General features: G+C 35.0%; 1 pseudogene; it reads right to left on the bottom strand.

The window, feature by feature from the left end:
• Positions 1-725: 725 nt before the first annotated feature.
• LOC119044115 (uncharacterized) lies at positions 726-858 on the bottom strand (annotated as a pseudogene).
• Positions 859-21,308: the final 20,450 nt, after the last annotated feature.

Here is a 21,308-nt window from a genome sequence, read left to right as displayed (position 1 = left end):
TACTGTCACCCAGTATGTGTCTATGAAGATGTTCTAAACAGTCAATGTTTCTTAGTAATTAGAATGGCACTTCAGAGTTAGGTGGAACTTGGCTCATGTCCTGGCTCCTCCTCTTTTTAACAGTATCACCTTAGCAAATTACTTAACTTCCCATAACTTCAATATCTTTATCTAAGAAATGAGGATAATAACTCCTTCAAGCATTATTGCAAGGGTTAAATAAGAATATAAATCAATATTCTTTGTGCAGTTCCAAAGAGTATATGTTCTAAGCATTGTAAATTATTATTATATTTACTTAAATATACATTTCCAAGGAAAATCAATATTTTCATTCTCAAGGCTCTTATAATGCTTTAATTTTAGACATTTTGGAATCTGTATTAAAATGGCATATGTTCTTATTAAAGATCTGTAGACAATTGAAAATATTTTACCACACTGTCAAACTGAAAATCAAGAAAGAGGAGGGTTATTTTGTTTTTAATTCTTCAGACGATGTCCAAGACTACAGACTCCTCATTTTACTCATTGCAGACATTTTTTCCTAAAACAATGGTTTACATGAAAGCTGACAAATATATGCTAAAATTTCATCTTGATGCAAATTAAAGTAGACAAGTTATAATCTGGAATGGCAAAGTTTATAATGAACAGGAACTGAACCTTAAATAAGGCATTATAAACTGAAAGCTTTTTTTAAGAGGGAAAAATTGATTATAGCAACTACTCAGGAGGCCAACATAGGTCTGTGCATCTAAGTCATCATTATAGTTAAACATTTGTCATGTTAGAGTCAATGGGAAGTAGTTTACCATTATAATGGACTATAGAAATGATCCCTGAAAGTATAGTCTTAGTTTACCATTATAAAGCATGTTCTTGAATACCAAAATGTGGGTTTTGGGTAGTCTCTTTAATTTTTGTAGTATTACTTCAATACTAGCAATTTTTCAGTTTATGGTTGCAGTACTAGCTAGCCAAAAAACCCAATTTCAGATTTGTAGGTGGTCCTTTGCCCATCTTGAAATCTCTGTAAATCTGAGATTTCAGATTTTCCTCATTAAATATTTTCCTCACTCATAATTTTCCTCAAAATTTCCATGTTGTGGGTGCTCAATAAATACTTGTGATTAATTGGTTGGCGCATTGACTAAGGATATGACATTGTTCACAAATACCAGTGTCTTATTTGTAAAGGTTCAATAATACACACATATGCACATATGTCACTGTTTTAAGCATTTGACATGTAGTAGCACATAATTCATTTAATCACATGGAAACCTTTAGAAACAGGCTGTAATGTTATTTTTATTTTACTGATGGAGCTGTGAGTGCTGAGGGAAAGTAAGTGACACATCTCTGTCACATGGCCAGTCTGTGGCTACACTGGGGTTTGAATCTGGAGAGCCTGGCACCAGAAACCATGTTTCTAACTGCTACATCATGGTAACAAAGCAGCCTGGCATGTGTCGTCATGGCTAACAGTTGAGATTTCTATCTTGACAAACATGTGTCCTTAACTTCCATTAATATCACTGGCACCTGTTCTCATAAACGTATAGATCCCTGTGGGTGATGCCTTTCAATTCTTTGCTTCGTTTTAACACAGCTACTATATCTATTTCCTGTTTGACTCCTTCCACTGGACTATTTTTTCTTATTATTTCCCACCTCCAACACTTTCCCAAATTATTGTTAGCATGCAAGCTGTCTTTTCATTTCATCACATGACTTGATTAAATCTATTATAAATTTTTGTTTTTTCATTGTTAGAGTTACACCTTTATATAATTATCAAATTAAATTTACTAAACACCAGTATTACTTATAGCTATTATTCAGATTTTTAAGGATTCGAAAGGATTATCAGAATCTCTGAAGAGATGGAGATTCCATTTGCTTAAAATGTAGCAATGGAGGTCATACTTCCCTTGAACTGTTCCTTGTGAGCTCTGTAACCCCTGCCACTAATCCTTAAAATATCCTTGCTTAGTATGACCAGTAGTTTTCATTTTTGCTTCTGTAGAATAGAGATAATGTGGCAAAGAAAGTAAAAGTCCTTTTCTTATAGTGAGTTGTTGTTTTTAACTCAAACTACTCATTTTATGATGAAGCAAATAAAATGGGTTGTTTGAAGTTAGGATTAGAAAATATATTATGATGCTGAATAGGAAATGTTGACTAATATTTTAGTAAGTTACATGAAGAATATTACCCACTTGTAAAATATCCACTCCATAACTACCTTTGTGTAAAAGAATGGATGTGTCTAGAGACAATGGTCATGTAACCTAGGCCAACCTGGCTACCATGACTTAGAGAGTCAACCCTCTGTCCCTCAGTGACATAAGCCCTTTGACCAGCATCCCTGATTTCTTTAGGGGCAATGATCCCTGACTGTCTGGCTTTAGTCTTGGTGGTAGGAGCTTTTTAAAGATAACTTTATGTTGGCACTCAGTTAAATGTCATCTTTACTTGTGCACAATCTTCTGGATCTTTTTTTTTAATATATATATTTTTTTATTGATTATGCCATTACAGTTGTTCTATTCCCCCCCTTCATTCCCCTCCACCCTACCCCCGTTCCCACCATTACCCCCCCTTTAGTTTATGAACATGTGTCTCAAGTTCTTTAGATTCTATATTTCCCATATTATTCTTGCCCCCCCATCTATTTTCTATCTACCATCTATGCTACTTATTTTCTGTACCTTCTCCCCCCTCTCCTCCTCCCACTCCCCTGTTGCTAACCCTCCTTGAGATCTTCATTTCTATGTTTCCACTCCTGATCTAGCTGTCCTTTTTTCCTGGTTTATATCACCTTTACTCTTAACAAGGGCTAAAATGGGTTGGATCAATAGAACTTCCCTTAGAAATTACTCCGTTTAACACAACATCTCTTAGATGACAAAATATCTGGTTAAAAAGTGAAAAGTACCTACTCACAAACAACTGTTTTACTTTGGCTGGTTATATTGGTTGATTAACTACTTTCTTCCTCAAATGAAGTGACTGTGTAAATAGAATGAGGCATTAATTCGGTTCAAGTCAGGTTTGGCATCCTTTGATTAGGAACATAGGTGATACTCTAATCTGAACAATTTGTTTAGCAATTTATTCAGTTTGAAGTGCACAAAAGTGAACAGTCAGGTTCAGTACAGCAATTAGCAGAGTGATTTTTATTTTATTTTTTTAGTTTTTGATGTCCAATTTTGTTCTGCTCCATTCATTAAAGTTGACCAGACCACCCTTGCTGGCATTTCATCTTTTCAATTTCTACTGTTCCTTATTTCCTATGACTTGGAATATTTTCATTCATTTATTTTTTGTCAGTATATACATGAAAAGTTTTAAGAGAGATAGAGGTTTTTTAATATATGTATTTGAATGGCATTACTGTGCAACATTGGTGCTTTTTTTTCTATTTTACTGAGTTGCAGATCAGCTGAAAAAGCAGATATTTGGTGTCAGTGGCTTTTTAAAAGGCAATTATCAGTTAAAGAAATGTTTTATTTTAAAATATAAAGTGGAATAAGATGCTAAACCCTTTTAAACATTTCTCACTTATGAGTGAAATATTTTTATTTATGAAAGTTTACATAACAAAATTTATTGCTTTGGAAAGATTGTCACTTCTTATTTAATCATGGGAAGATTTACTGGGTCAGAATATAGTATTGTGTAATTCTGACAGACAGGCATTTTGGTTTCTTTCTCTGTTCCTGTTGCTCAAAGAAAGTCCTCCTGAACCATTTTTACTTCTGGAATCCTATTAGTTCATTGAAGATGTTTAACTGTACAAGCACTTTGTAGCTTATTGTAGTTTATTATTATTTAATAAAAGTAAATAAAAGACAAACTAATAAATAACACAATTTAAACAAAATATATGTCTAATTTATAACTATTTTGGGAGGTCAAAATTCAAAGTTTTTTTCAAATAAGGACAACAATCAATCAAATTATTTGCCAGATCATTTAAAAATAAAATAACCAGAGGAGAAATAAAGAAATATGTTCATATTTATTTTACTACATATAAATATACATATGCATATACATATTTTTAAAGGCATGTATTAAATCTTGTTTCTTTAACAACAAGGTGGTGCCTTATCACAATTGCATAATCATGATTGCAATTGTGCAATCACAATTGCACAATTCCATAAACAAAATCATGGAATTTATATCCTTCCTCCATACAAGTAGTGATTTGTTGGCTTGAAGAGTACTAGCTTAACTTGAATGCCATATATCACCCCTACATTAAATCAGACTCTTCTCATAAGTACTCAATCTTCAAGGCCATGGAAAATTATATCCAGTAGAAGAAACTCACAGAGTCAACAAACTTTAGTCCTAGATGACATCTCAGACTAAGACAAAAATGTAAACCATACTTCTCTTGATTTGTTTTATTAAAACACAGTCAAAATACATTGTATTATGTTCATGTGTACAACATAATGATTCAACATTTATATACCTTCCAAAATCATACTTCTCTTTAGATATAAATTAAATCAGTGAAAATAAAAAACATTCTTAGGGCAAAGACTTTGTGTTGGACGTAACCATCACTAAATTTTTTCCACATGAACAGTGGAATAAGTATGCTACTAATACTACTGATTTGATATTTGAGGCTATAAAGATACCTTCTCTTTCTTTATGTAGTGAGAAGAAGCCAATCATAATCTTGTCTTTCAAATTTTAATAAAAATGCAAGGAGAGCTTGCATTACCTTTTCCTCATAAAGTACTTTATTTTGAATAATGCGACCACCACAATGACAGCACAACCCAGCGAGGATTAAATTAGCTACACCAGAAAGTAATGAGGTATCCTCCACTTACATACAAATAAGATTTTATATTTACCTGCACCACTTTTGGTGGGGAGCTCATAGATATGAACCTTTATAGAAAGTTATACTTGTTTTTATTCAACATACAGGTTCTTCATTTTCATAGAAAAAAGATATAGTGGAACAAATGCAAAATGACAGGTGACATAAGTCATGGTCATTCTGTGCTACATTGGTTCATTCAACATTAATGCAACATTTGCATTTTAATATCAACGTATGTGTTTACCAAAATTTAATAGGCATAATGACATTTCTTTTTTTCATCTAGGTTAGGGAAAATCTACAGAAAAGGTATAATTTCAGCTGATGATATGAACAAATATTTATTAATCTTTCAAAAATCTTAATATTAGAAGTTTATAATGAGGGAGTAATAAGTCTAATTTTATCTACTTGTTGAATGTTTGAGTATGGTGTTGTTTTAAGGGCTTTGCAGAAGGTAAACTAAAAATACAGGACTTGCTCTCTTTTTAGAGGAAACTATTATTTCCAAAGAACTTAGAGAATCTTTTGTCTGAAGGAAATTGTTTTATCCAGTGGAACACCTTTAATCTATTCTCTTATATGCCACTTCTTTTGACTGTAAAAGTAGTATATGTCCTTTATGAAAAATTCATAAAATTCAGTGAAATCTGAAGAAAATATGTTTACTCATAACAACCCTTTACAGAGGTAACTACTGTTCTCATTTCAGAAGATGCTTTCTTCTTTCTTTAATATTCTTTTTCACTTCCTTGTCTTTGTTCCTCTTCTCATTTCCACTTTCCCCTTATTCCCTTTGCCCTCTTCTTTCACTTTTCTACATCTAATGTTCTTTTCAAATAATTTTCTGAAATATTTTCCCAGGTTTGCTTACATACCTTTTAAACATATTTTTAAGTGTTGCATTGTAGTCTATTAAGTAATCATTTTACTTTGTTTTAGGTACCAGAACCATCTCTTCAGTAGCCATGGCACTATGTGATCCTGGGTACCACATCAGTGACAGAGACTATTTCAAATTAAGAATCTTCAGGGAATTTTGTGATCACATGATAAGTGCTAGACCATAGGAACTAGGCTGTAGATAGCCTGCAGGTCCTCAGCTGAAGTGGATACACAGCTATCTCTCAGAGATGAGTACAGCGACTTTTGGGACATACTATCTACTTGTTTTGAAAAGGATTGAGAGTATCTTTGAACATATAAATAAATGTTTAAGAAAACATGATTTATACCATTACATTAAAATCAAGTTTCTATAGAAGAGTGTATAGAGATGTTAGGTAGCTAAAGTCTGGACCACCATGATTATTATACTACTCTCTTTTAGCCTCAAACTGACACTCATATGCTCCATATTTGATGCTGAAATTAGATTCACTTATACTTTGCCAGTTGCTCCCCATTATAGTTTGCCAACAGGCACCAGAGGAAATCTGAAAGGTTGGATAAGTAAAAAAAATACAAAAACAAAAACTTGTGCCCTCCTGATTTCTTCCAATTTAAGTCATGTGATAGCTCTTCACTCTGGCTGTGACAATTGATTCTGTGAGTAGCAATTGATTGTGGTTTGCAATTTTTCCGTGTTATTAAAATCAGCCTCATTAAATTCCTCTCAGAAAACTCAGCATTAGCCAGACCATGCTTCATCCTCAGAAGATTGAGTTGAGTGGGATTTCTCCTTAAAGCTCTTAAACACCAGTACTAGCTGAGAAGTGCTCTCCCCTCAGAGATCTTGGTCCCAGTTCTGCTTCAAGTCACTGAGATTTAATGACTCCTTTTGTTCCTCCAGGTTAGATTTAACAGTCAAAAGTGTCCCCCATTTGCCTCTTTAATTTTCTTATAGACAGTTGACAATTCTGTCTAATTTCTTTCTATTGAAATAATTGACATAGTTTGTTTCCACAAGAATTCCCAACCTATACAGTAGCAGTTGAAGATTAAGAACGGCATTACTGCCCCAGACAGTGTGACCCAGTTGGTTAGGCATTGTCCTGCAAGGCAAAAGGTCACAGGTTTAATTCCCAGTCAAGGCACATGCCTGGGTTTTGGGTTCAGTCTCCCAGTTGGAGCACTTGCAGGAGGCAACTAATCAGTGGTTCCCTCTCTCACTGATGATTTTCTCCCTCTACTTCTCCCCTCCTTCCCCTTATGTCTAGAATCAATAATAAAGAAATAGAAAAAAAAAAGGAATGGCATCACTGAAGATATATGCATTTTAAAAAAAGATGGAGGTTGAGACAAATCCTAAGGGAAGGAGGACAATTAGCCTTTGAGAATAATCAGAGAGGTAAGATATAAGAGACTATAGCACCAGTTAAGAAAGAGATATTTTCCCTGGCCTGATGGCTCAGTTTGTTGGAGTGTTGTCCCACACACCAAAAGGTTGTGGGTTTGATTTCCAGGCAGGGCACATGACTAGAGTAAGGGTTCCATCTCTGGTTGAACAATACTCAGTCTGGGGAAAAAGAGGAGGCCACAAATTAGTGTTTCTCTCTTTCACATCCATTCTTCTGTCTCTCTCTCTCTCTCCTTTTCTACCCCTCTTCCTCTCTGTGAGATCAATAAACATATCCTTGGGTGAGAACTCAAGGAGTTATCATTGAAACTATGTGGCAGAACATTCAACTCAATTAAGAATAAAATTATTTTCTAGAACTTTATATCCTCTGCCTCTCATTACAATGAAGATGGGGTTCTTTGGCTTGGAAGACAAGTTTTAGAAATTTTGAGTCATTTGTGTTTGGTAGTTTTCATCTTCTGTAGAGTCCTGGGTAGGGAACATCAGATGGTCAGTGAAAATAAAGACAGAGGCAATAAGAAAGGCAGTATTAACATATGATCAGACCACCCACTGGGTGTTTGATAGTGGGAACAAGGTGTAGTTATTTGGTATGTTAAGGTGTTGTAAATTTATTAAGATTGGAATTATGTTTCATTGCATGGCAATATAAAGGGCTAAGATTACCATTGCATAAAAGTGTTGTGTTCTTTTCTCATGGGAAAGATGAATATCAATTTGACTATATCCATCCCAAAATACCAAGGCGAACAAAAAGAGTTATGGTTTAATTAATAATCTCAACTCAAGTTTCAACATTGAAATTGGTAGTTTAGGCTCATAATATTCTGAGCCAATCTTTGGCTGAAGTAAAAAGCACTCAATTTCTGTACTGCGACATCCCCAAATACAAAATGGAAATAATGTTTTCATCTTTATGATGCAAAAATCAGTGAAACAAACTGGAGGAATTCAAACTTACAGGTATGGTTTCAGAATTTAACATCCCTTACTTCCCTCATTGATTAATAATAATACTAATAATAATACAGGAAGAATATTTAAAAAATCTAAACAACACAGCTGAATTAGTTTACATTTACAGGACACTAATATGATGCATAACGATTGCAGAATATTTATTATTTTCAAGTCTACATCTAATGCTCAACAAAACAGGCCACATTTGTACTATTAAGTATGTTGCAATAAATTCAGGAGATTGAGGTCCTCAGAATGTATAGTGTGACCAGAATGGGACAAAATCAGAAATCAGTAACAGAAAAGGATCTAGAAATCTCCAAATACTTAGAAATCATATGTGTAAACATTTTTTCTATTTGATTTATTTGAAAACTGGGTAAAGCAATACTTAAATCTGCATGTATTGATACAAAAATATAGAGACCTAACTTCTATAACAGTAACAGCAAAAAGAAGGCAGATTGAACCTATATAAATGAAAAGGCTTTGTATACTACTGAAATAAAATTTATATTAATCCAAACTATGTTGTTCTAATAAAGATGGTAATTGTAGTCTTCAGGGTCACCACTAAGAAAATAAATTTAAAACGTATAGTAAAGGAAACATGAGGGACTTAAACTGAAACAGCAAAAAATATCTACTTAACAGCAAAAAAGTATAATAATGGAAGAAAAGAGGGAAAAAATGACACAAGACATGTAGAAAGCAAATAGCAAAATACCAGTTATAAGTTCTATATTATCAGTAATTGCATTAAATGTAAATAGATTACATATCTCTATCAAAAGGGAGAAATTGACAAATTAATTTTTAAAAGAAAACACTATCTGACTATATGTATGTATAGTAAACACACTTTAAATTAAAAAAATACAAATTGATTTAATAAGAGGTTGGAAAAGATACACTATACAAAAAGGAAACCAAATGAGAGCTGCAATGGCGAAACTCAACTACACTAAACTAAAATAAAATAAACTTTAGGATAAAAATCACTACAGAGACAAAGAACATTTAAGTAATATAAGGGTCAATCCATTAAGAAATATAATGGTTATAAACCCATTCACCTAACAACAGAGTCTACAAATACAAAAAGCAAGAACTGACAGAATTGAAGGGAGAGACAGACAGTTCAATAATAATAGTTGAAGACTTCAATACCACAGTTCAATAAAATAGACAAAACATCTATCCAGGAGATCAATAACGTAAAAGTCTTAAATAACACTATGAAGCAATAGACTGAGACAGTTATAAAGTACTCTACTCATCAACAGCAGATTACACATTTTTATCAAGTGCACATGGAATATTCTCTAGGATAAACCGTATGTTAGAGCATAAAAATTCTTTACAAATTTAGAAGTATTTAAAAACACAAGTGTGTTCTCTACAGTGGAGTAAATTTTGAAAATCAATAACAGAAGAAAATCTAGGAAATTCACAAGTAGTTAGAATTAAATAACATATTTCAAAATAGCCAATGGATCAAAGAAGTCACAGGAAAATTAGAAAAGAAAATACTTTGAGATAAATAAAAATTCAAACACAACTCACTACACTTGTGGAATACAGTTAAAACAGGGCTTGGAGTGAAATTTATCATATATATTGCCTGTATTAAATGTCTAACTAAACTTTCACTAAAGGATTAAGACACTGGAAAAAGAAGAGCAAACTAAAACTAAGCAAGTAGGAGAAAGGCATTAATAAAATTTAGAGTGAAGATTAATATAACAGGGATTAGAAAAGCAATAGAGAAAAATCAACAAAACCAAAAGTTTGTTTTTGGAAAGATGAACAAATTTGACAAAACTTTCACTAGATTTAGCAAAAATAAAAGATTCAAATTACTAAAAATCAGAAATGAAAAAGGAGACTTTACTATTGACTTTGCAGAAAAAGAAAATATTATAAAATATGAGTGTAAATAAGTGTACAATTTAATTTGATTAGATGAAATGGACATATTACTATACAGAAGCAAACTAAAAACTAATGAGAAAAATTAGAAAATCTGAATACATTTCTACCATGGAAAGAGATTGAATTAGGAATCAAAAACTCCAACAAAGCAAAACACAGGCCCAAATAGCTTCACTGGTCCATTCTACCAAATAATTAAAAAATCAACACCAAAACTTCACAAAATTTTACATGAAAAAGAAGACGGGCAACATTGACCAATTCATTTTTATAATGTCAGTATTACAGTAATATGAAAACCAGACAATTACATCACAAGAAAACTGTAGAAGAATATAGCTTATGAATATAGATGAGAAAACCCTCAACAAAACACTAGCAAAGTGAATCTAGCAACATATTAAAAAGATTACACATAATAACCACTGTGAGATGCATCCCAAGAATGCAAGTTTGAACAACATACAAAAATAAATCAGTGCAAAATAAATAAATGTAATAATAATAGACTATATTAATGAACTAAAGGATAAAACCCACATCATCTAATAGTTTCAGAAATGCATTTTACATTTTCAATAACCTTTTATGATGAAAAAAATGTTCAATAGACTAGAAATAAAAGGAAACTTCCTTAATCACATAAAGGGCATACACAAAAAACCCATAGCCAATGTTATACTTAATGGTAAAGACTAAAGCTTTTTTCCTATGATCAGTCATAAGAGGAGGAGGTCTACTCTCCCCACTTCTTTTCACCATTGTACCAGAGATTCTAGTTAGGGCAATTAAGTAACAAAAATAATTAAAATTGTAAAGGAAGAAGTAAAACTATCTCTGGTTTCAGATGACATGATCTTGTTCATAGAAATACTAAAGAATTCACAAAAAATATTATAGCTAATAAATGAGTTCAGCAAGCTTGCAGGATACAAGACCGATACACAAAGATTAGTTGTAGGCAAAGGAGTAAGTGGAAGCTACACTAATCTCCTCCCAGGACCAAACTGGTTTTACAACTAAATTGTAGAGAAATCATCTTAAATAACCAAACCAACTGAACACTAGTTGGAGAAATGCCATATAACTAAGGACAGACAGAAGAAGACATATCACCACAACAAGACTGGTAGGTAGTGCCGAGGAGTCATGAGAGGGCTGGCTGGGCTCCCATTGGTGGCAGGTGAGTCCTGGGTGGTGGTTCCATCTGAGGAGTGTGGGGTCTAAATCCCAAGGTGGGCTCCCCAGTCTGCAGCACCAGAGCCAGAAAGGCACTCAGATAACATCCAGCTGTGAAAAGCAGCAGTGTTTCTGTCCATCAGAGAGATGGCTGAAGAACAGAGACCCTTGTAAAGGGCCAAATGCACAAATTTCTGTTTGCAGCCATTTACCCTGGACTCCATCAGAGGGAGGGAAGAGACTAGAGACACATGAGGAAAGTCTGAAAGTGGTGGTTCTGGGGAGAGAACTGAAGGAACAATGCTAGTATCCTGTGCTGAGTCATTCCCTACATTGAAGAGGCCATCTTTCTCACGGAGAGCACTCTCCTCCAAATGACATCAACCTGAGGGGAAGCAATCTTGACCCAGTGGTGCATAAGCCCTGCTGCTGAGAAGTACACCTGGAGGTACCGAGTAAGCCTAACAGAAAGTCTGCAGGCAGAGGGGGATCTCCAGGAGCTCTGAGACTTTAGTAGACTCTCCCCCGAACTGATGCTGGAAAAAATTCGCCCTTGTGCGAAGCCTGGTTCTTTCTGTACACAAACAGGCCCAGCAGATGGAGTCACAAGCTGTAGATCACTAATAGCTCTAAACAGGTTGCAAAGGGCCAGCCACAGGCAGTGTTTTCACAAGAGTATTTGCAGATCACCTAATACATAGGGACAAATGCGGGAAGAAAAAAAAAACCTATATAAAAAAAAACAAGAGATTTCTCCAGAAAAGGAACTGGAGGACATGGAGGTAGATGACTTTTCAGATAGTTTAGAGTAATGATTATAAAGATAATCAACAGCATAAAAAGGCATTAGAAACCATAAAAAAGACCAGTCAAACATAAAGAATACAATATTTGAAATAAATAATACACCAGAAGGAATAGTAGGTTAGATAAAGCAGATGATCAAATCAGTGATTTGGAAAACAAGGTAGAAAAAAATGCAAGCTGAGCAGCAAAAAGAGAAAAGAATTTTAAAAAATGAAGAGAGATTAAGAAACCTTTAGGACAACATGAAGCATAAAAACATTTGCATCTTGGAAATACCAGAAGGAGAAGAGAGAGCAAGGAATCAAGAGACTTTTTTAAGAATAATGACCAAAACTTCTTTAATCTGGTGAAAGAAAAAGACATATAAGTCCTGGAAGCTCAGAGAGTCCCAAACAAATTGGACTTAAGGAGACCTATACCAACACATGTCATAATTAAAAAAGCATGGCTTAAAACAAGGAGAGAATCCTAAAAGCTGCAGAGAAAAGCAGGCAGTTACATACAATGAAGCACCAATTAGAATGTCACCAGATTTCTCAACAGAAACATTTCAGACCATAAATGAGTGGTGTGAAATATTCAAGGGGATGAAAAGCAAGGCCCTACAACCAAAGCCACTTTACCTGGCAAGGCTATCAATTAAAATTGAAGAAATAAGCAGCTTCCAGACAAGAAAAACCTAAAGGAGTTTGTTAACACCAATCTAGCACTACAATAGATATTAAAGAGTTGCTTAAGAAAAAAGAAAGGGAAAAAAAGAGAGAAAAACTATCTAACAATAAAATGTCACTAAACATGTCTCTATCAATAATCTCCTTAACTGTAAATGGCTTAAATGCTCCAACCAAAAAACATAGGTAGATGAATGGATAAGAAAATTTATATATATATATATCTATCCCCTCCAGGAGACCCATCCCGGATCAAAAACTACACACAGACTAAAAATAAAGTGTTAAAATAAGATATTTCATGCAAATGGAAAAGGAAAAAAAGCTAGGGTAGCAATATTTCTACCTGAAAAAATTGAGTTTAAAACCAAGGGTACAATAAGAGACAGAGAAGAACATTACGTAATGATAAAGGGAACAATACAATAGAATATAAACCTAGTAAACATTTATACACCACAAATAGGAGCACCTAAATGTGTAAAGCAAATCTGATGGACATAAAGGGAGACATCAACAGAAATACAATCATAGTCAGGAATTTTAACACCACATTGACTTCAATGGATAGATCTTCCAGGCAGAAAATCAACAATGAGACAGCAGCCTTAAATAACATACTAGATCAAATGGATTTAATTGATACCTTCAGAGCATTTCACCCTAAAGCAGCAGACTTTTCAAGTGTGCATGGAATGTTTTCTAGGGTAGACTACATGTTAGTACATAAAACAAGTATCAATAAATTTAAGAAGATTGAAATCATATTAAACATCTCTGATCACAATGCTATGAAACTAGAAATCAGTCAAAAGAAGAACACAGAAAAACACACAAAGATGTGAAAAGTGAAATAGCATGTTATTAAACAATGAATAGGTTAACAATGAGACCAAGAAAGAAATCAAAAGATACCTTGAAACAAATGAAAATGGGAACACAACAACCCAAAATCTGTGGGACACAGTGAAAGCAGTCCTAAAAGGGGGATTTGTAGCATTACAGGCCTATCTCAAACAACAAGAATTGGGTTAAATAATCTAACTTTACACTTAAAGGAATTTGAAAAAGAGCAACAAACAAATCCAATAACAAGTAGAAGGAAGAAAATGATAAAGATCAGAGCAGAAATAAATGGAATAGAGTCTAAAAATAATAGAAAACATCAGTGAATCTAAGAGCTGGTCCTTTGAAAAAATAAAGGAGATCAACAAACTTTAACCATATTCATCAAGAAAAAAGAGGAAGGACCCAAATAACTAAAATCAAATTTGAAAGAGAAGAAACAGCAACAGACACAGAAGAAATACAAAGGATTGTAGGAAAATATTTTTTTTCTCCCTCCTCACTTGGGACTCCAGTTGCACAGCTGTGGTTAGTTTTGTGCCACAGCTCACTTGGGCTCTGTGTATTCTTTTCCCTGCCCTTTTTCTTTCTGTGCTTCATTTTGAGTAATTTCTTTTGCTATCTTACAAGTTCTCTGCTATTTCTTCTGTGGCATCTGATCTGCTGTCGAGTCCATCCAGTGTATTTTTCTATTTTATAGATCATATATTTTATTTGTAGAAGTCCTATATGAGACTAATTTATGTACTCTGTTTCTCTCTTCATATGTTCATGTGTTCCTTTACATTAGTGTGTAATAGCTGTCTTAAGGGCTCTGACTACTAAATCCACCATCTTTTTAATTTATGGGTCAGTTTCAATTGATTGATTTTTCTCTTGGCTTTTGGTCATATTTTCCTTCTTTCTATGCCTGTTTCTTTTTTTTTATTGGATATATATATATATATATATATATATATATATATATATAAAATTTTGTGTTGGCTGCTAGATGTTGTATTTTTGTTTTATTCATGTAGCAGTTGTATTGTGTTCCCAAATCAGTTTAATCTCTTTGGGATTGCTGTTAGGATGTTTTAGGCAGACCGAGGGTAGGTTGTTTACTTATTTATTTTGTTTTTTTTTGTTTTGTTTTTTGAGAAATCCCTACTGTCTCTGGCTTGTTGTAATTAAGCCTCACTATAATTTGTAACTGTTGTTCTGCCTGTTATAAACACTGGGAGTTATTTGTCCTGTTGCTTTTGGTATTTTGTTTTGTGTTCCTCTTCCAGCTTCTTTTTTAAATACTATATGTTATTGATTATGCCATTACAGTTGTCCCATTTTCCCCCTTCATTCCCCTCCACCCTGCACACCCTCTCCCACCCACAGTCCCCCTCTTTAGTTCATGTCCATGTGTCATAAATTTTTTAGCTTCTACATTTTCCACACTACTCTTGCCCTCCCCCTGTCTATTTTCTCTCTACCATCTATGCTACTTATTCTCTGTACCTTCTCCCCAACTCTCCTCCTCCCACTCCCCTGTTGCTAACCCTCCATGTGATCTCCATTTCTGTGGTTCTGCTCCTATTCTGTCTACTTAGTTTGCTTTTGTTTTAGGTTTGGTTGTTAATAACTGGGAGTTTGCTGTCCATTCACTGTTCATATTTTTATCTTTTTTTCTTAGATAAGTTCCTTTAACATTTCATATAATAAGTGCTTGGTGGTGATGAACTCCTTGAACTTGACCTTATCTGAGAAGCACTTTATCTGTCCTTCCATTCTAAATGAAAGCTTTTCTGGATAGAGCAATCTTGGATGTAGGTCTTTGGATTTCATGACTTGGAATACTTTTTTCCAGCCCCTTCTTGCCTGTAAGGTCTCTTTTGAAAAATCAGCTGAGAGTGTGATGGGAACTCCTTTGTAGATGACTGTCCCCTTAGTTCTTGCTGCTTCTAGAATTCTCCCCTTCATTTTAATCTTGGGTAATGTAATTATGCTGTGTCTTGGTGTGTTCCTCCTTGGGTCCACCTTCTCTGAGCTTTCTGGACTTCTTGGAAGTCTATTTCCTTTGCCAGATTGAGGAAGTTCTCCTTTATTATTTGTTCAAATAAGTTTTCCACTTGTTGCTGTTCCTCTTCCCCTTCCATTTCTGGTACCCCTATAATTCAGATGTTGGAGCATTTAAAGATGTCCTGGAGGTTCCTAAGCCTCTCTTCAGTTTTTTGAATTCTTGTTTCTTCATTCTTTTCTGACTGGTTGTTTTTTTCTTCTTTCTGGTCTACTCCATTGATTTGAGTCCCAGTTTTTTTTTCCATCACTATTGGTTCCCTATGCATTTTGCTTCATTTCACTTAGTGTAGCCTTCATTTTTTCATCTAATTTGTGACTAAAATCAACCAGTTCTGTGAGTGTCCTGATCAGCAGTGTTTTGAACTGTGCATCTGATAGGTTGGCTGTCTCTTGGTTGCTTAAAAGTATTGGCTCTGGGGCTTTGATTTGTTCTTCTGTTTGAGCCATTTTTGGTCAGGTTATGCCTATTAGGTATGAGGGGTGGAGCCTTAGGTGTTCACCAGGGTGGGTCAACCCAGTTGCTGGGTTGTGATGCTGTATGTGGGGGCGGGGTCAGATAGGGAGCGATGGCATTTATTCAGCTCTCTCTCAGATTTTGGTCCCCTCTTCCACTTCCCACAAGCAAATTGGGCCCTTCTGGTACTGGTTCCCTGGTGGGTGGGCTTGTGTGCATACTAGGATTCTGCGGGTCTCTCCAACGAAGTCTCTTGTGAGGATGGGAGTCTCTCCTGGCACCTCAACCCCTGCAAGTGTCTTCAATCAGTGGCTTTAGGCTTTATTTCCCATTGCTGTGGCCCTGGGTTGGGTGGTCTGTCTCGCTGTCCATTTTTGCCTTGTTAATCTGCACACAAATGTCTGACCAAGGTCAGCCAGCCGCCTTGCACACCTCACTGGGTCTGCTCTTTTCCTACTTGCACCTGGGGTCTGCTAGCTTTGGGCCACCTGCATGCCCACTGGTGTGCCCAGGTCTGCCAGACACTGCTTTTTCCTGCCAGGACCCCTCTCTGCCAGCCACCATCTCCTTCCCATTACCGGTCTGGGTGAATGGTTGTCAGACTTCTATACAGTTCAATTTTATATCTGTTCTTGTTGTGTTTTTGTTTCTAAATCTTTGTTGTCCTTAATTTTGGTTGTGTGAGGAGGCACAATGTTTTCATCTATGCCTCCACCTTGGCCAGAAGTCTCCTCTACTTGTAAGAAAATATTATCCATAACTCTGTGCCACTAAACTGATCAACCTGGATGACATAGGTAGATTCTTAGAAATATACAGTCTTCCAAAACTAAATCAGGAGGAATCAGAGGATACAGATAGACAGGTTACACTTAGTAAAATTGAGGCAGTAATAAAAAAACTCCCAATAAACAAAAGCCCTGGTCCAGATGGCTTCACAGGTGAAAATTGCCAAACATTCCGAGGCTTAGTATTTCTCCTCAAAATAATTCATAAAAATCAAGAGGGGGAAGACTCCCAAGCTCATTTTACAAGACCAGCACTATCCTAATTCCAAAACCAGATAAAGAGTCTGCAAAAAAGAAAATTATAGGCCAATATTCCTGATAAACATAGACACTAAAATCCTCAACAAAATATTGCACACTGAATAGGGCCATGAATCAAAAAGATCATACACCATTATTAAGTGGGATTTATTCTGGGAATGTGAGGATGGTACAACATCCACTAATCAATAAATGTAATTCACCACAGAAACAAAATGAAGGGTAAATACCACGTGGTCATAACAATAGATACAGAAGAAGCATTTGATAAAATCCACCACCCATTTATGACAAAAAGTCTCAGCAAAGTGAGAATAAAGAGAATATACCTAAACATAATAAAGGCCATATATGACAAGCCTACTGTTGGCATCATACTCAAAGGATAAAAATTAAAAGTGTTCCCCTAATGAGAACAAGGGATGTCTACTTTTATCTTTCTTATTTAGTTTAGTACTGGAAGTCCTATCAGACAAGAAGAAGAAATAAATGGCATGCAAATTGGAAAGGAAGAAGTAAAACAGTCTATATTTTCAGGTGACATGACACTCTACATAGAAAACCCCAAAGATTCCTCCAAAAACTACTAGAACGGACAAATGAATTCAGTGAAGTAGTAGGATACAAAATTAATATGTAGAAATTGGTTGCATTCTTATGCTCCGGCCCGCAGAGCAGTCAACTGGAGCTCAACCACCTACCTAGAACAAATGGGTTGGGGGGACAAGAGGCGCGAAGAATGGCAGCAAGACAATAGATTCTGATCAAGCTGCAAACTTTATTTTTCCGAACTGGGTATATATATAGGGAAGGAGGGAGAGGAAGGAGATTAGGTTGCTTGCTATTGGCTAGCTTGAGACAAAGGAGGGCCCGCTTATTGGTTACTTGGGTGTAACTTGTACTCGTGGACACCTCATGTGCCTGTAGCCGATTGGTTTGTGGAGTGCATGCACACGGGCGCTAGCCGGAGGTTATTTTGAAAGTCCTTGTTGATTACAGGTTCCGGTAATCAACAGACTGTGCCTTGGGGCCAACCGCAATGTTTTTAGCTAAAGGCCAGGTATTCATTACAAGGCCTGGGGCAAGGTTCCCAACATTCTTATATACCAGTAATGGGCTAACAGATGGGGAAATTTATAAAACATTCCCACTCACAATTGATTCAAAAAGAATGAAATACCTAGGAATAAACCTAACCAAGGATGTAAAGCTCCTATAATTCAGAAAATTAAGAGACAGTGAAGAAAGAAATTGAAGAAAACACAAATAAGTGGAAGCACATACCATGTTCATACATAGGAAGAATTAACACCATTAAAATGTACATACCACCCAAAGCAATCTGTAGAGTCAACACAATCCCTATAAAGATTCCAATGGTGTGTTTCACAAACCTAGAACAAATACTTTAAAAATGTCTATGGAACAGGCCCTGCATAGTAACAGCAATCCTGAAAAAGAGGAACAAAGTTGGAGGAAACATGCTACCTAATATCAAACTATACTATAAAGCCATAGTAATCAAAACAGCATTGTACTGGCATAAAAATAGACACACAGATCAATGGAACAGAATAGAGAGCTCAGGAATAAACCCACACTTTTATAGTCAATTAATATTTGACAAAGGAAGCAAATGCATGCAATGGGCTTCAGATATTTTATTCAATAAATAATGTTGGGAAAATTGGACAGATATGTATGGAAAAAATGAAACAAGACCATCTCCTTACACCACACACAAGAATAATACAAAATGGATTAAACTTCTAAATTTTAGATCCAAAACCATAAAAATCCTAGAAAAAAACATAGGCAGCAAAATCTCAGACATTGCTTATAGCCATATTTTATCAGCTATCTTTCCAAGCAAGAGAAACAAAATAAAAAAAAATAAATGGGACTACATCACACTAAAACGTTTTTGCACAGCAAAGAAAAAATCATGAACAAAATAAAAAGACAACCCACAGAATGGGAGAACATTTTCATCAATACATCTGATAAGAAGTTAATATCTAAAATTTACAAAAGTAAGAATTTACAAAATACAACATCCAAACCCCAAATAACTCAATTAAAAAGTAGGCAAAGTACCCAAATCAACACTTCTTCAAAGAAGACATATAAATGGCCAATAGACATAAGAAAAGATGTTCAACATCACTAATAGTTAGAAAGATATAAGTTAAAGCCACAATGAAATATATCAGCTCACACTGGTCAGAATTTCTATCAATAAATCAACAAACAACAAATGCTGGCAAGGTTGTAGAGAATATGGAAACCTTTTGCACCATTGATAAAAATGCAGACTAGTGCAGCCACAGTGGAAAACAGTATGGAATTTCTTCAAAAAACTAAAGATGAAACTGCCTTTTGAACCAGGAATTCCACTGCTAGAATTATATACTAAGAATCCTGAAATGCCAAATCAAAAGAACCTATGCACCCTGAAGTTCATAACAGTGTTATTTATAATAACCAAGTGCTGGTAACAGCTTAAGTGCCCATCAGTAAATGAGTGAATCAAAAAACTGTGGTACATCTATACAATAGAATGCTATGCAGCAGAAAGAAAGAAGGAGCTCCTACCCTTCAAGACATGTGGATAAAATTGAAGAGCATTATGTTATGTGAAATAAGCCAGGTGGTGAAACACAAATATCATATGATCTCACCTATAAGTAGAACCTAATGCACAAAACAAACAAATAAGCAAAACTGAACCAGATATAAGAAATAAAGAACAAACTGACAGTGACCAGGGGGTGGAGTGAGGAGGATAATGAGGAAAGAAGGGAAGGGTCAAGTCAGGGAACATGTGCAAAGGACCCATGGATAAGGACAATGGGGTGGGGATTGACTGTGGCAGCAGGACAAAGGACAGGGCATGGGAGATTAATCAGGGGACGATTGTGACAACTGTAGTTGAACAACAATTTAAAAAATAATTCAAAATGAATCTGTATTTTGATCCAGTTGTCCCACTTCTGGGAATATATCTAAAAGAACCAAAAACACTAATTCAAAAGAACATAAGCACCTCTATGTTCATTGCACCATTATTTACAATTACCAACATATGGAAGCAGCCCAAGTGTCCATCAGTAGATGAGTGGATAAAACAACTATGGGAAATTTACATGATAGACTACTATTCAGCTGCAAAAAAAGAAAAAAGAAATTTGTACCCTTTGCAACAGTATTGATGGACCTGGAAAACATTATGCTAAATGAAATAAGCCAGTTAGAGAAAGAGAAATACCATATGATTTCACTAATATGTAGAATCTAATAACAAACTGAACTAACAAGCAAAATAGAGCGACTCGTAGATAACAGGATGACAGCTGAGGGGGATGGAGGCTAGGGGTGGAGAAATTCAGCCCTAAGGAAAAAGGACTCCTGGGCGTGGGCAGCAGTGTGGTGATTGCAGTCAGGGTGGGATGTATAAGGGACTAAATTATAATGGAAAAAACATACAATAAAAACCAAAAGCAAAACAAAAACACCCCCAAATCTGTTATGTTTCTATGCACTGGCAATGAATAATCTTGAAATAAAAGATTTCATTTGAATTGCATTAAAAAATAAAATTCTTAGTAATAAATTTAAGAAAATAATTGCAAGACTTGATCACACCAAAAGCTATGTCATTGTTAAAAATTAAAGAGAACCTTAATAAATACAGAGATACCTAAGTTCATAAACAGGAACCCTTAATTTGGTTAAGATAGCAATGTTCCTTAAATTGACCTACAAATACAATGCAACCCCAATCTAAATCTCAGCTGCCTTTTTTTTCTTTTGAAGAAATTGACAAGCTGATTTTAAAATTGATATGGGAATGCAAGAGATTCGTGATAATCAAAATAATCTCAAAAAAGAAGGACGAAGTTGCGAGACTCTTTTCCAACTTTAAAACTTATTACAAAGCTACAGAAATCAAGGTTGCATGGTACTTACCTAAGGACTGATATACAGATGAGTGAAATAAATTCAACAGTACAGAATGAAACCTAGAGTTAATGTATCTAGAGTTAATTAATTTTTGACCAAGGTGCCAGGACAATTTGATGAAAAAGAAATACTCTTTTGAACAAATGGTATTGTGAGCACTTGATAGCCACATGAGAAAGAATAAAGTTGAATTACTATCTCACACCATACATGTTAACTCAAAACAGAT

The sequence above is a fragment of the Artibeus jamaicensis genome, unplaced genomic scaffold (genome assembly GCF_021234435.1).
Source record: "Artibeus jamaicensis isolate MK-2021 breed Jamaican fruit bat unplaced genomic scaffold, CSHL_Jam_final contig_1832, whole genome shotgun sequence".
Lineage (NCBI taxonomy): Eukaryota > Metazoa > Chordata > Mammalia > Chiroptera > Phyllostomidae > Artibeus > Artibeus jamaicensis.
Note: the sequence above shows the minus strand (reverse complement) of the source record. Positions and strands in the feature narration are given on the sequence as shown.